Genomic DNA, 1401 nt, shown 5'->3' on the forward strand with positions numbered 1-1401 from the left:
TAAAATTGTTTCCAGACAAAGTGACAGTCCGTGGACCTACATACATCTCCCGTGACTGGAAAATGCCCTCCTCTTGCATTAAGGTCATGAGTAACAAGCCTGCCTCTGCTTGCCTGAGCTTTCCTGGGGCAGAGACTGTTAGTGTAGGTGGTGTCCTCTCCTCCTACATGGCCTGCAGGATGAATCCCCATTTTACTCCTAGCAAAGCAACACATGCAGCTGTGGGGATGAAGTGTCTTTAGCAATATGAAGTAGCGGGGAGTCACCTCTATTTGAATTTGCTGCATGCTGTGATATATTTAGGATATGGAGGACTGCATGCCTCTGAGAACCAGAACCTTATAGCTCTGTATTTTATACAGTACCAGGTACACCTTACAAGCACATCTCTGCCTAAACATTTTTTTTTTCTGATCTAGTTAACAACCACCTACAGAATTTCCCTCACTTGTCCTCTTTGTCTTTAACTCAATTGTTGTCCTAGCAATAGCTGTAGCCTCATTTATTGCCTAGACATACATAGTGGTGGGCAGAGGCACTTGCTATTTCAGGCACAGATGTATGAACCACAGGCCATCTGAGGAAGGTGACTGTGCTGCCTCCAGAATGCAGTCCTTTCCTTCACAGTAGCTGCACACAGTGTTCCAAATTTTGGGAAGCAGCTGCTTTCTGCCACCCGCCTGAGGAACACAAACTTCTGGTGCCATCCCAGGTAATGTGTTTCAACCAAGTGATGTAGGTCCATGCTATCTCAGAGACTTATATGCCACTTCAAGATGGTCCCTTCCCCACCCCCAATGCGGGCTGGATGTGTCCCTGAACTAAAGAATATGACTTCAGTTTTTTCAGAGACAATGATAGAGATTTGCCTTTTTATTTCGTGTTTCTCTATCAACTCTTTCAAATTTTGGCTAGAGAAAAATGGCAAGATACCACAGCTGGAATGTGGGATGCCATAGCCAACTGTCTGCAGGCACCACATCTGCTGGGACCGAAGCACACAACGCTTGGCTGAACTTGGTCTGTTCAACTCTCTGTGCTTCTGTTTCCATGTTTCAGCTGAGGGCCGGTGAAGTATCTCTGAGTAAACTCGCTTCACACTGACCACTGTGGGATGACCACTCGTGCACATCCTGCAACTGGGAGCCGGCTCCTGTGGGCCACTGATGGGGCAGTCCCACTGGAAATGTGTTTGTGGCACTTACTGATCCCATTACTAGCAGTTTCAGAAAAGGACCCTTGAGCCAAGGAGCCTGAGCTCTTAGAAGTGATCAGACTGCTGGTGGAGGTCTCAACAGGCCCTATGGGCTGCTGAAATAGGCTCCAAAGCTCTGCCCTGTTTGCCAGCACTGTGTTCTCCTACAAAAGAAAAAACAGGACACACGAAGCACCAACACAAGG

Source organism: Falco cherrug, chromosome 7 (assembly GCF_023634085.1).
Source record: "Falco cherrug isolate bFalChe1 chromosome 7, bFalChe1.pri, whole genome shotgun sequence".
Classification (NCBI taxonomy): Eukaryota; Metazoa; Chordata; class Aves; order Falconiformes; family Falconidae; genus Falco; species Falco cherrug.